The sequence below is a fragment of the Harpia harpyja genome, chromosome 7 (genome assembly GCF_026419915.1).
Source record: "Harpia harpyja isolate bHarHar1 chromosome 7, bHarHar1 primary haplotype, whole genome shotgun sequence".
NCBI classification, from domain to species: Eukaryota; Metazoa; Chordata; class Aves; order Accipitriformes; family Accipitridae; genus Harpia; species Harpia harpyja.
In genome coordinates this window covers 12319489-12333616 of record NC_068946.1, presented here as the reverse complement: position 1 = coordinate 12333616, position 14128 = coordinate 12319489, and positions in this window count along the sequence as shown.

Genomic DNA, 14128 nt, shown 5'->3' with positions numbered 1-14128 from the left:
TCTGCCGTGGCCGAGCTCCATGAGATGTTGAGTCTCTGGGAAAGCACAAATCCCCAGTGCTGTTGTGCCTCTAGATAGGGTGCCAAGGCACCGTGAAAAGCACCAACAGCTTTCAGGCCTGGGCCCTTGCCTGTGGGAGAAGGAGCCAGACGTTTGCCTTTTCGGCAAGAGGCTCTGCTGCGGCCTTGCGCCATGAGATCTTGCGTCTCTGGGAAAGCCCAGATCCCCAGTGCTGTTGTGCCTGTAGATAGGGCGCCAAGGCACCGTGAAGAGCAGCAAGAGCTTTCAGGGCTGGGCCCTTACCTCTGGGAGAAGGAGCCGGACGTTTGCCTTTTCGGTTAGAGGCTCTGCCGCGGCCGAGCGCCATGTGATGTTGCTGCTCTGGGAAAGCCCAGATCCCAAGTGCTGTTGTGGCTGTAGATAGGGGGCCAAGGCACCGTGAAGAGCAGCAAAAGCTTTCAGGGCTGGGCCCTTCCCTGTGGGAGAAGGAGCCGGACGTTTGCCTTTTCGGCAAGAGGCTCTGCTGCGGCCGAGCGCCATGAGATGTTGCTTCTCTGGGAAAGCCCAGATCCGCAGTGCTGTTGTGCCTGTAGATAGGGCACCAAGGCACCGTGAAGAGCAGCAACAGCTTTCAGGGCTGCGCCCTTCCCTGTGGGAGAAGGAGGCGGACGTTTACCTTTTCGGCAAGAGGCTCTGCCGCCGCCGAGCGCCAAGAGATGTTGCGTCTCTGGGAAAACACAGATCCCCAGTGCTGTTGTGCCTGTAGATAGGGCGCCAAGGCACCGTGAAGAGCAGCAACAGCTTTCAGGGCTGGGCCCTTCCCTGTGGGAGAAGGAGCCGGACGTTTGCCTTTTCGGCAAGAGGCTCTGCCGTGCCCGAGCGCCATGAGATATTGCGTCTCTGGGAAAGCCCAGATCCCCAGTGCTGTTGTGCCTGTAGATAGGGCACCAACGCACCGTGAAGAGCAGCAAGAGCTTTCAGGGCTGGGCCCTTCCCTGTGGGAGAAGGAGCCGGACGTTTGCCTTTTCGGCAAGAGGCTCTGCCGCGGCCGAGCGCCATGAGATGTTGCGTCTCTGGGAAAACACAGATCCCCAGTGCTGTTGTGCCTGTAGATATGGTGCCAAGGCACCGTGAAGAGCAGCAACACCTTTCAGGGCTGGGCCCTTCCTTGTGGGAGAAGGAGCCGGACGTTTGCCTTTTCGGCAAGAGGGTCTGCCACAGCTGAGCGTCATGAGATGTTCCGTCTCTGGGAAAGCCCAGATCCCCACTGCTGTTGTGCCTGTAGATAGGGTGCCAAGGCACCGTGAAGAGCAGCAACAGCTTTCAGGGCTGGGGCATTCCTTGTGGGAGAAGGAGCCGGATGTTTGCCTTTTTAGCAAGAGGCTCTGCTGTGGCCGTGCGTCATGAGATGTTGCGTCTCTGGGAAAGCCCAGATCCCCAATGCTGTTGTGCCTGTAGATAGGGCGCCAAGGCACCGTGAAGAGCAGCAACAGCTTTCAGGGCTGGGCCCTTCCCTGTGGGAGAAGGAGCCGGACGTTTGCCTTTTCGGTTAGAGGCTCTGCCGAGGCCGAGCGCCATGAGATGTTGCTTCTCTGGGAAAGCCCAGATCCCCAGTGCTGTTGTGCCTGTAGATAGGGTGCCACGGTTAGGTGAAGAGCAGAAACAGCTTTCAGGGCTGGGCTCTTCCTTGTGGGAGAAGGAGCCGGACATTTGCCTTTTAGGCAAGAGGCTCTGCCGTGGCCGAGCGCCAGGACATGCTGCGTCTCTGAGAAAGCCCAGATCCCCAGTGCTGTTGTGGCTGTAGATAGGGGGCCAAGGCACCGTGAAGAGCAGCAACAGCTTTCAGGGCTGGGCCCTTCCCTGTGGGAGAAGGAGCCGGACGTTTGCCTTTTCGGCAAGAGGCTCTGCCGCGGCCGAGCGCCATGAGATGTTGCGTCTCTGAGAAAGCCCAGATCCCCAGTGCTGTTGTGTCTGTAGATAGGGTGCTTAGGCACCGTGAAGAGCAGCAACAGCTTTCAGGGCTGGGCCCTTCCCTGTGGGAGAAGGAGCCGGACGTTTGCCTTTTCGGCAAGAGGCTCTGCCGTGGCCGAGCGCCATGAGATGTTGCTTCTCTGGGAAAGCCCAGATACCCAGTGCTGTTGTGCCTGTAGATAGGGGGCCAAGGTTAGGTGAAGAGCAGCAACAGCTTTCAGGGCTGGGCCATTCCTTGTGGGAGAAGGAGCCGGACGTTTGTCTTTTCGGCAAGAGGCTCTGCCGTGGCGGAGCGCCATGAGATGTTGCTTCTCTGGGAAAGCCCAGATACCCAGTGCTGTTGTGCCTGTAGATAGGGGGCCAAGGTTAGGTGAAGAGCAGCAACAGCTTTCAGGGCTGGGACATTCCTTGTGGGAGAAGGAGCCGGACGTTTGCCTTTTCGGCAAGAGGCTCTGACGCGGCCGAGCGCCATGAGATGTTGCTTCTCTGGGAAAGCCCAGATCCCCAGTGCTGTTGTGCCTGTAGATAGGGTGCCAAGGCACCGTGAAGAGCAGCAACAGCTTTCAGGGCTGGGCCCTTCCTTGTGGGAGAAGGAGCTGGACGTTTGCCTTTTCGGCAAGAGGCTCTTCCGCGGACGAGCACCATGAGATGTTGCGTCTCTGGGAAAGCACAGATGCCCAGTGCTGTTGTGCATGGAGATAGGGCGCCAATGCACCGTGAAGAGCAGCAACAGCTTTCCGGGTTGGGCCCTTCCTTGTGGGAGAAGGAGCCGGACGTTTGCCTTTTTCGGCAAGAGGCTCTGCCGCGGCCGAGCGCCATGAGATGTTGCTTCTCTGGGAAAGCCCAGATCCCCACTGCTGTTGTGCCTGTAGATAGGGTGCCAAGGTTAGGTGAAGAGCAGCAACAGCTTTCAGGTCTGGGCTCTTCCTTGTGGGAGAAGGAGCCGGATATTAACCTTTTCGTCAAGAGGCTCTGCCGTGCCCGAGCGCCATGAGAAGCTGCGTCTCTGAGAAAGCCCAGATCCCCAGTGATGTTGTGCCTGTAGACAGGGCGCCAAGGCTCCGTGAAGAGCAGCAACAGCTTTCAGGGCTGGGCCCTTGTCTGTGGGAGAAGGAGCCGGACGTTTGCCTTTTCGGCAAGAGGTTCTGCCGCGGCCGAGCGCCATGAGATGTTGCTTCTCTGGGAAAGCCCAGATCCCCAGTGCTGTTGTGCCTGTAGATAGGGTGCCAAGGTTAGGTGAAGAGCAGCAACAGCTTTCAGGGCTGGGCCCTTCCTTGTGGGAGAAGGAGCCGGACGTTTGCCTTTTTAGCAAGAGGCTCTGCTGCGGCCGTGCGCCATGAGATCTTGCGTCTCTGAGAAAGCCCAGATCCCCAGTGATGTTGTGCCTGTATATAGGGCGCCAAGGCACCGTGAAGAGCAGCAACAGCTTTCAGGGCTGGGCTCTTCCCTCTGGGAGAAGGAGCCGGACGTTTGCCTTTTCGGCAAGAGGCTCTGCCGCGGCCGAGCGCCATGAGATGTTGCGTGTCTGGGAAAACACAGATCCCCAGAGCTGTTGTGCCTGTAGATAGGGCACCAAGGCACCGTGAAGAGCAGCAACAGCTTTCAGGGCTGGGCCCTTCCTTTTGGGAGAAGGAGCCGGACGTTTGCCTTTTTGGCAAGAGGCTCTGCCGCGGCCGAGCGCCATGAGATGTTGAGTCTCTGGGAAAGCACAGATCCCCAGTGCTGTTGTGCCTGTAGATAGGGTTCCAAGGCACCGTGTAGAGCATCAACAGCTTTCAGGGCTGGGCCCTTCCCTGTGGGAGAAGGAGCCGGACGTTTGCCTTTTAGGCAAGAGGCTCTGCCACGGCCGAGCGCCATGAGATGTTGCTTCTCTGGGAAAGCCAGATCCCCAGTGCTGTTGTGCCTGTAGATAGGGTGCCAAGGCACCGTGAAGAGCAGAAACAGCTTTCAGGGCTGGGCCCTTCCTTGTGGGAGAAGGAGCCGGACGTTTGCCTTTTCGGCAAGAGGCTCTGCCGCGGCCGAGCGCCATGAGATGTTGCTTCTCTGGGAAAGCCCAGATCCCCAGTGCTGTTGTGCCTGTAGATAGGGTGCCAAGGCACCGTGAAGAGCAGCAACAGCTTTCAGGGCTGGGCCCTTCCCTGTGGGAGAAGGAGCCGGACGTTTGCCTTTTCGGTTAGAGGCTCTGCCGAGGCCGAGCGCCATGAGATGTTGCTTCTCTGGGAAAGCCCAGATCCCCAGTGCTGTTGTGCCTGTAGATAGGGTGCCACGGTTAGGTGAAGAGCAGAAACAGCTTTCAGGGCTGGGCTCTTCCTTGTGGGAGAAGGAGCCGGACATTTGCCTTTTAGGCAAGAGGCTCTGCCGTGGCCGAGCGCCAGGACATGCTGCGTCTCTGAGAAAGCCCAGATCCCCAGTGCTGTTGTGGCTGTAGATAGGGGGCCAAGGCACCGTGAAGAGCAGCAACAGCTTTCAGGGCTGGGCCCTTCCCTGTGGGAGAAGGAGCCGGACGTTTGCCTTTTCGGCAAGAGGCTCTGACGCGGCCGAGCGCCATGAGATGTTGCGTCTCTGAGAAAGCCCAGATCCCCAGTGCTGTTGTGTCTGTAGATAGGGTGCTTAGGCACCGTGAAGAGCAGCAACAGCTTTCAGGGCTGGGCCCTTCCCTGTGGGAGAAGGAGCCGGACGTTTGCCTTTTCGGCAAGAGGCTCTGCCGTGGCCGAGCGCCATGAGATGTTGCTTCTCTGGGAAAGCCCAGATACCCAGTGCTGTTGTGCCTGTAGATAGGGGGCCAAGGTTAGGTGAAGAGCAGCAACAGCTTTCAGGGCTGGGCCATTCCTTGTGGGAGAAGGAGCCGGACGTTTGTCTTTTCGGCAAGAGGCTCTGCCGTGGCGGAGCGCCATGAGATGTTGCTTCTCTGGGAAAGCCCAGATACCCAGTGCTGTTGTGCCTGTAGATAGGGGGCCAAGGTTAGGTGAAGAGCAGCAACAGCTTTCAGGGCTGGGACATTCCTTGTGGGAGAAGGAGCCGGACGTTTGCCTTTTCGGCAAGAGGCTCTGACGCGGCCGAGCGCCATGAGATGTTGCTTCTCTGGGAAAGCCCAGATCCCCAGTGCTGTTGTGCCTGTAGATAGGGTGCCAAGGCACCGTGAAGAGCAGCAACAGCTTTCAGGGCTGGGCCCTTCCTTGTGGGAGAAGGAGCTGGACGTTTGCCTTTTCGGCAAGAGGCTCTTCCGCGGACGAGCACCATGAGATGTTGCGTCTCTGGGAAAGCACAGATGCCCAGTGCTGTTGTGCATGGAGATAGGGCGCCAATGCACCGTGAAGAGCAGCAACAGCTTTCCGGGTTGGGCCCTTCCTTGTGGGAGAAGGAGCCGGACGTTTGCCTTTTTCGGCAAGAGGCTCTGCCGCGGCCGAGCGCCATGAGATGTTGCTTCTCTGGGAAAGCCCAGATCCCCAGTGCTGTTGTGCCTGTAGATAGGGTGCCAAGGTTAGGTGAAGAGCAGCAACAGCTTTCAGGTCTGGGCTCTTCCTTGTGGGAGAAGGAGCCGGATATTAACCTTTTCGTCAAGAGGCTCTGCCGTGCCCGAGCGCCATGAGAAGCTGCATCTCTGAGAAAGCCCAGATCCCCAGTGATGTTGTGCCTGTAGACAGGGCGCCAAGGCTCCGTGAAGAGCAGCAACAGCTTTCAGGGCTGGGCCCTTGTCTGTGGGAGAAGGAGCCGGACGTTTGCCTTTTCGGCAAGAGGTTCTGCCGCGGCCGAGCGCCATGAGATGTTGCTTCTCTGGGAAAGCCCAGATCCCCAGTGCTGTTGTGCCTGTAGATAGGGTGCCAAGGTTAGGTGAAGAGCAGCAACAGCTTTCAGGGCTGGGCCCTTCCTTGTGGGAGAAGGAGCCGGACGTTTGCCTTTTCGGCAAGAGGCTCTGCCGCGGCCGAGCGCCATGAGATGTTGCGTCTCTGGGAAAACACAGATCCCCAGAGCTGTTGTGCCTCTAGATAGGGCACCAAGGCACCGTGAAGAGCAGCAACAGCTTTCAGGGCTGGGCCCTTCCTTGTGGGAGAAGGAGCCGGACGTTTGCCTTTTTGGCAAGAGGCTCTGCCGCGGCCGAGCGCCATGAGATGTTGAGTCTCTGGGAAAGCACAGATCCCCAGGGCTGTTGTGCCTGTAGATAGGGTGCCAAGGTTAAGTGAAGAGCAGCAACAGCTTTCAGGGCTGGGCCCTTCCTTGTGGGAGAAGGAGCCGGACGTTTGCCTTTTAGGCAAGAGGCTATGCCGCGGCCGAGCGCCATGAGATGTTGCTTCTCTGGGAAAGCCCAGATCCCCAGTGCTGTTGTGCCTGTAGATAGGGTGCCAAGGTTAGGTGAAGAGCAGCAACAGCTTTCAGGGCTGGGCCCTTCCTTGTGGGAGAAGGAGCCGGACGTTTGCCTTTTCGGCAAGAGGCTCTGCCGCGGCCGAGCGCCATGAGATGCTACGTCTCTGAGAAAGCCCATATCCCCAGTGCTGTTGTGCCTGTAGATAGGGCGCCAAGGCACCGTTAAGAGCAGCAACAGCTTTCAGGGCTGGGCCCTTCCTTGTGGGAGAAGGAGCCGGACGTTTGCCTTTTCGGCAAGAGGCTCTGCCGCGGCCGAGCGCCATGAGATGTTGCTTCTCTTGGAAAGCCCAGATCCCCAGTGCTGTTGTGCCTGTAGATACGGCGCCAAGGCACCGTGAAGAGCATCAACAGCTTTCAGGGCTGGGCCCTTCCCTGTGGGAGAAGGAGCCGGACGTTTGCCTTTTAGGCAAGAGGCTCTGCCGCGGCCGAGCGCCATGAGATGTTGCTTCTCTGGGAAAGCCCAGATCCCCAGTGCTGTTGTGCCTGTAGATAGGGTGCCAAGGTTAGGTGAAGAGCAGCAACAGCTTTCAGGGCTGGGCCCTTCCTTGTGGGAGAAGGAGCCGGACGTTTGCCTTTTCGGCAAGAGGCTCTGCCGCGGCCGAGCGCCATGAGATGCTACGTCTCTGAGAAAGCCCATATCCCCAGTGCTGTTGTGCCTGTAGATAGGGCGCCAAGGCACCGTGAAGAACAGCAACAGCTTTCAGGGCTGGGCCCTTCCTTGTGGGAGAAGGAGCCGGACGTTTGCCTTTTCGGCAAGAGGCTCTGCCGCGGCCGAGCGCCACGAGATGTTGCGTCTCTGGGAAAACACAGATCCCCAGGGCTGTTGTGCATGTAAATAGGGCACCAAGGCACCGTGAAGAGCAGCAAGACGTTTCAGGGCTGGGCCCTTCCCTGTGGGAGAAGGAGCCGGACGTTTGCCTTTTCGGCAAGAGGCTCTGCCGCGGTCGAGCTCCATGAGATGTTGCTTCTCTGGGAAAGCCCAGATCCCCACTGCTGTTGTGCCTGTAGATAGGGCGCCAAGGCACCGTGAAGAGCAGCAACAGCTTTCAGGGCTGGGCCCTTCCTTGTGGGAGAAGGAGCCGGACGTTTGCCTGTTTGGCAAGAGGCTCTGCCGCGGCCGAGCGCCATGAGATGTTGCGTCTCTGGGAAAACACAGATCCCCAATGCTGTTGTGCCTGTAGATAGGGCGCCAAGGCACCGTGAAGAGCAGCAACAGCTTTCAGGGCTGGGCCCTTGCTTGTGGGAGAAGGAGCCGGACGTTTGCCTTTTCAGCAAGAGGCTCTGCTGCGGCCGAGCGCCACGAGATGTTGCGTCTCTGGGAAAACACAGATCCCCAGGGCTGTTGTGCATGTAGATAGGGCACCAAGGCACCGTGAAGAGCAGCAAGAGCTTTCAGGGCTGGGCCCTTCCCTCTGGGAGAAGGAGCCGGACGTTTGCCTTTTCGGCAAGAGGCTCTGCCGCGGTCGAGCGCCATGAGATGTTGCTTCTCTGGGAAAGACCAGATCCCCAGTGCTGTTGTGCCTGTAGATAGGGCGCCAAGGCACCGTGAAGAGCAGCAACAGCTTTCAGGGCTGGGCCCTTCCTTGTGGGAGAAGGAGCCGGACGTTTGCCTTTTCGGCAAGAGGCTCTGCCGCGGCCGAGCGCCATGAGATGTTGCTTCTCTGGGAAAACACAGATCCCCAGTGCTGTTGTGCCTGTAGATAGGGCACCAAGGCACCGTGAAGAGCAGAAATAGCTTTCAGGGCTGGGCCCTTCCTTGTGGGAGAAGGAGCCGGACGTTTGCCTTTTTGGCAAGAGGCTCTGCCGCGGCCGAGCATCATGAGATACTACGTCTCTGGGAAGACACAGATCCCCAGTGCTGTTGTGCCTGTAGATAGGGTGCCAAGGCACCGTGAAGAGCAGCAACAGCTTTCAGGGCTGGGCCCTTCCTTGTGGGAGAAGGAGCCGGACGTTTGCCTTTTCGGTTAGAGGCTCTGCCGAGGCCGAGCGCCATGAGATGTTGCTTCTCTGGGAAAGCCCAGATCCCCAGTGCTGTTGTGCCTGTAGATACGGTGCCACGGTTAGGTGAAGAGCAGAAACAGCTTTCAGGGCTGGGCTCTTCCTTGTGGGAGAATTAGCCGGATATTTGTCTTTTAGGCAAGAGGCTCTGCCGTGGCCGAGCGCCATGACATGCTGTGTCTCTGAGAAAGCCCAGATCCCCAGTGCTGTTGTGGCTGTAGATAGGGGGCCAAGGCACTGTGAAGAGCAGCAAGAGCTTTCAGGGCTGGGCCCTTCCCTGTGGGAGAAGGAGCCAGACGTTTGACTTTTCGGCAAGAGTCTCTGCCGCGGCCGAGCGCCATGAGATGTTGCGTCTCTGGGAAATCACAGATCCCAAGTGCTGTTGTGCCTGTAGATAGGGCACCAAGGCACCGTGATGAGCAGCAACAGCTTTCAGGGCTGGGCCCTTCCCTGTGGGAGAAGGAGCCGGACGTTTGCCTTTTCGGCAAGAGGCTCTGCCGCGGCCGAGCGCCACGAGATGTTGCGTCTCTGAGAAAGCCCAGATCCCCAGTGCTGTTGTGTCTGTAGATAGGGTGCTAAGGCACCGTGATGAGCAGCAACAGCTTTCAGGGCTGGGCCCTTCCCTATGGGAGAAGGAGCCGGACGTTTGCCTTTTCGGCAAGAGGCTCTGCCGCGGCCGAGCGCCATGAGACGTTGCGTCTCTGAGAAAGCCCAGATCCCCACTGCTGTTGTGCCTGTAGATAGGGCGCCAAGGCACCGTGAAGAGCAGCAAGAGCTTTCAGGGCTGGGCCCTTCCCTGTGGGAGAAGGAGCCGGACGTTTGCCTTTTCGGCAAGAGGCTCTGCCGCGGCCGAGCGCCATGAGATGTTGCGTCTCTGGGAAAACACAGATCCCCAGTGCTGTTGTGCCTGTAGATAGGGCGCCAAGGAACCGTGAAGAGCAGCAACAGCTTTCAGGGCTGGGCCCTTCCCTCTGGGAGAAGGAGCCGGACGTTTGCCTTTTCGGCAAGAGGCTCTGCCACGGCTGAGCGTCATGAGATGTTGCGTCTCTGGGAAAGCCCAGATCCCCAGTGCTGTTGTGCCTGTAGATAGGGCGCCAAGGCACCGTGAAGAGCAGCAACAGCTTTCAGGGCTGGGCCCTTCCTTGTGGGAGAATGAGCCGGACGTTTGCCTTTTTGGCAAGAGGCTCTGCTGCGGCGGTGCGCCATGAGATGTTGCGTCTCTGGGAAAGCACAGATCCCCAGTGCTGTTGTGCCTGTACATAGGGTGCCAAGGCACCGTGAAGAGCAGCAACAGCTTTCAGGGCTGGGCCCTTCCCTGTGGGAGAAGGAGCCGGACGTTTGCCTTTTCGGTTAGAGGCTCTGCCGAGGCCGAACGCCATGAGATGTTGCTTCTCTGGGAAAGCCCAGATCCCCAGTGCTGTTGTGCCTGTAGATACGGTGCCAAGGTTAGGTGAAGAGCAGAAACAGCTTTCAGGCCTGTGCCCTTGCCTGTGGGAGAAGGAGCCGGACGTTTGCCTTTTTAGCAAGAGGGTCTGCTGCGGCCGTGAGCCATGAGATCTTGCGTCTCTGGGAAAGCCCAGATCCCCAGTGCTGTTGTGCCTGTAGATAGGGCGCCAAGGAAACGTGAAGAGCAGCAAGAGCTTTCAGGGCTGGGCCCTTATCTCTGGGAGAAGGAGCCGGACGTTTGCCTTTTCGGCAAGAGGCTCTGCCGTGGCCGAGCTCCATGAGATGTTGAGTCTCTGGGAAAGCACAAATCCCCAGTGCTGTTGTGCCTCTAGATAGGGTGCCAAGGCACCGTGAAAAGCACCAACAGCTTTCAGGCCTGGGCCCTTGCCTGTGGGAGAAGGAGCCGGACGTTTGCCTTTTCGGCAAGAGGCTCTGCTGCGGCCGTGCGCCATGAGATCTTGCGTCTCTGGGAAAGCCCAGATCCCCAGTGCTGTTGTGCCTGTAGATAGGGCGCCAAGGCACCGTGAAGAGCAGCAAGAGCTTTCAGGGCTGGGCCCTTACCTCTGGGAGAAGGAGCCGGACGTTTGCCTTTTCGGTTAGAGGCTCTGCCGCGGCTGAGCGCCATGTGATGTTGCTGCTCTGGGAAAGCCCAGATCCCAAGTGCTGTTGTGGCTGTAGATAGGGGGCCAAGGCACCGTGAAGAGCAGCAAAAGCTTTCAGGGCTGGGCCCTTCCCTGTGGGAGAAGGAGCCGGACGTTTGCCTTTTCGGCAAGAGGCTCTGCTGCGGCCGAGCGCCATGAGATGTTGCTTCTCTGGGAAAGCCCAGATCCCCAGGGCTGTTGTGCCTGTAGATAGGGCACCAAGGCACCGTGAAGAGCAGCAACAGCTTTCAGGGCTGCGCCCTTCCCTGTGGGAGAAGGAGGCGGACGTTTACCTTTTCGGCAAGAGGCTCTGCCGCCGCCGAGCGCCAAGAGATGTTGCGTCTCTGGGAAAACACAGATCCCCAGTGCTGTTGTGCCTGTAGATAGGGCGCCAAGGCACCGTGAAGAGCAGCAACAGCTTTCAGGGCTGGGCCCTTCCCTGTGGGAGAAGGAGCCGGACGTTTGCCTTTTCGGCAAGAGGCTCTGCCGTGCCCGAGCGCCATGAGATATTGCGTCTCTGGGAAAGCCCAGATCCCCAGTGCTGTTGTGCCTGTAGATAGGGCACCAAGGCACCGTGAAGAGCAGCAAGAGCTTTCAGGGCTGGGCCCTTCCCTGTGGGAGAAGGAGCCGGACGTTTGCCTTTTCGGCAAGAGGCTCTGCCGCGGCCGAGCGCCATGAGATGTTCCGTCTCTGGGAAAGCCCAGATCCCCAGTGCTGTTGTGCCTGTAGATAGGGTGCCAAGGCACCGTGAAGAGCAGCAACAGCTTTCAGGGCTGGGGCATTCCTTGTGGGAGAAGGAGCCGGACGTTTGCCTTTTTAGCAAGAGGCTCTGCTGTGGCCGTGCGTCATGAGATGTTGCGTCTCTGGGAAAGCCCAGATCCTCACTGCTGTTGTGCCTGTAGATAGGGCGCCAAGGCACCGTGAAGAGCAGCAACAGCTTTCAGGGCTGGGCCCTTCCCTGTGGGAGAAGGAGCCGGACGTTTGCCTTTTCGGTTAGAGGCTCTGCCGAGGCCGAGCGCCATGAGATGTTGCTTCTCTGGGAAAGCCCAGATCCCCAGTGCTGTTGTGCCTGTAGATAGGGTGCCACGGTTAGGTGAAGAGCAGAAACAGCTTTCAGGGCTGGGCTCTTCCTTGTGGGAGAAGGAGCCGGACATTTGCCTTTTCGGCAAGAGGCTCTGCCGTGGCCGAGCGCCAGGACATGCTGCGTCTCTGAGAAAGCCCAGATCCCCAGTGCTGTTGTGGCTGTAGATAGGGGGCCAAGGCACCGTGAAGAGCAGCAACAGCTTTCAGGGCTGGGCCCTTCCCTGTGGGAGACGGAGAGGGACGTTTGCCTTATCGGCAAGAGGCTCTGCCGTGGCCGAGCGCCATGAGATGTTGAGACTCTGGGAAAGCACAAATCCCCAGTGCTGTTGTTCCTGTAGATAGGGCGCCAATGCACCGTGAAGAGCAGCAAGAGATTTCAGGGCTGGGCCCTTCCCTGTGGGAGAAGGAGCCGGAATTTGCCTTTTCGGCAAGAGGCTATGCCGCGGCCGAGCGCCACGAGATGTTGCGTCTCTGGGAAAGCCCAGATCCCCAGGGCTGTTGTGCCTGTAGATAGGGCGCCACGGCACCGTGAAGAGCAGCAACAGCTTTCAGGGCTGGGCCCTTCCCTGTGGGAGAAGGAGCCGGACGTTTGCCTTTTCGGCAAGAGGCTCTGCCGCGGCCGAGCGCCATGAGATGTTGCTTCTCTGGGAAAGCCCAGATCCCCAGTGCTGTTGTTTCTGTAGATAGGGCGCTAAGGCACCGTGAAGAGCAGCAACAGCTTTCAGGGCTGGGCACTTCCCTCTGGGAGAAGGAGCCGGACGTTTGCCTTTTCGGCAAGAGGCTCTGCCGCGGCCGAGCGCCATGAGATGTTGCTTCTCTGGGAAATCCCAGATCCCCAGTGCTGTTGTGCCTGTAGATAGGGCAGCAAGGTTAGGTGAAGAGCAGCAACAGCTTTCAGGGCTGGGTCCTTCCTTGTGGGAGAAGGAGCCGGACGTTTGCCTTTTCGGTTAGAGGTTCTGCCGCGGCCGAGCGCCATGTGATGTTGAGTCTCTGGGAATGCCCAGATCCCAAGTGCTGTTGTGCCTGTAGATAGGGCGCCAAGGCACCGTGAAGAGCAGCAAAAGCTTTCAGGGCTGGGCCCTTCCTTGTGGGAGAATGAGCCGGACGTTTGCCTTTTCGGCAAGAGGCTCTGCCGCGGCCGAGCGCCAAGAGATGTTGCGTCTCTGGGAAGACACAGATCCCCACTGCTGTTGTGCCTGTAGATAGGGCGCCAAGGGACCGTGAAGAGCAGCAACAGCTTTCAGGGCTGGGCCCTTCCCTGTGGGAGAAGGAGCCGGACGTTTGCCTTTTCGGCAAGAGGCTCTGCCGCGGCCGAGCGCCAAGAGATGTTGCGTCTCTGGGAAGACACAGATCCCCACTGCTGTTGTGCCTGTAGATAGGGCGCCAAGGCACCGTGAAGAGCAGAAACAGCTTTCAGGGCTGGGCTCTTCCTTGTGGGAGAATGAGCCGGACATTTGCCTTTTAGGCAAGAGGCTCTGCCGTGGCCGAGCGCCAGGACATGCTGCGTCTCTGAGAAAGCCCAGATCCCCACTGCTATTGTGGCTGTAGATAGGGCGCCAATGCACCGTGAAGAGCAGCAACAGCTTTCAGGGCTGGGCCCTTCCCTGTGGGAGAAGGAGCCGGACGTTTGCCTTTTCGGCAAGAGGCTCTGCCGTGGCCGAGCTCCATGAGATGTTGAGTCTCTGGGAAAGCACAAATCCCCAGTGCTGTTGTGCCTCTAGATAGGGTGCCAAGGCACCGTGAAAAGCAGCAACAGCTTTCAGGGCTGGGCCCTTGCCTGTGGGAGAAGGAGCCGGACGTTTGCCTTTTTAGCAAGAGGCTCTGCTGTGGCCGTGCGTCATGAGATGTTGCGTCTCTGGGAAAGCCCAGATCCCCAATGCTGTTGTGCCTGTAGATAGGGCGCCAAGGCACCGTGAAGAGCAGCAACAGCTTTCAGGGCTGGGCCCTTCCCTGTGGGAGAAGGAGCCGGACGTTTGCCTTTTCGGTTAGAGGCTCTGCCGAGGCCGAGCGCCATGAGATGTTGCTTCTCTGGGAAAGCCCAGATCCCCAGTGCTGTTGTGCCTGTAGATAGGGTGCCACGGTTAGGTGAAGAGCAGAAACAGCTTTCAGGGCTGGGCCCTTGTCTGTGGGAGAATGAGCCGGACATTTGCCTTTTAGGCAAGAGGCTCTGCCGTGGCCGAGCGCCAGGACATGCTGCGTCTCTGAGAAAGCCCAGATCCCCAGTGCTGTTGTGGCTGTAGATAGGGGGCCAAGGCACCGTGAAGAGCAGCAACAGCTTTCAGGGCTGGGCCCTTCCCTGTGGGAGACGGAGAGGGACGTTTGCCTTATCGGCAAGAGGCTCTGCCGTGGCCGAGCGCCATGAGATGTTGAGACTCTGGGAAAGCACAAATCCCCAGTGCTGTTGTTCCTGTAGATAGGGCGCCAATGCACCGTGAAGAGCAGCAAGAGATTTCAGGGCTGGGCCCTTCCCTCTGGGAGAAGGAGCCGGAATTTGCCTTTTCGGCAAGAGGCTATGCCGCGGCCGAGCGCCACGAGATGTTGCGTCTCTGGGAAAGCCCAGATCCCCAGGGCTGTTGTGCCTGTAGATAGGGCGCCACGGCACCGTGAAGAGCAGCAACAGCTTTCAG